Raw genomic sequence first — 362 nt, forward strand, 5'->3', positions numbered from 1 at the left:
AAAAACTGGCTTAAGTTAGACCAAATGGCCCTCCGGAATGCGGTCATTTTTTCGACCACCTCCAAATAACCTCAACTTTGGCACACATGATCTATTGCACAAACAAAGGTGGGTTCCAAAGGTTTTATATTTTTTTGAATTTTTTTATTAATTTATAATGCCCCCTAGACTGACCGGTCAAAACAACGGTCTATACCTCAGGGGGGCATTGTAAATAATTCTTTTTCCAAATTTTCTTTCATAGCCATGATTGGCACATGTGGGTCACCATGTTCAAGAAAGTTTGTGTGATTTGGAGGTGGTTGAAAAATCACATTTTTTCAAAGACTGGCTTAAGTTAGACCAAATGGCCCCTCCGGAAT

Source organism: Triticum aestivum, chromosome 2A, assembly GCF_018294505.1.
Source record: "Triticum aestivum cultivar Chinese Spring chromosome 2A, IWGSC CS RefSeq v2.1, whole genome shotgun sequence".
Classification (NCBI taxonomy): Eukaryota; Viridiplantae; Streptophyta; class Magnoliopsida; order Poales; family Poaceae; genus Triticum; species Triticum aestivum.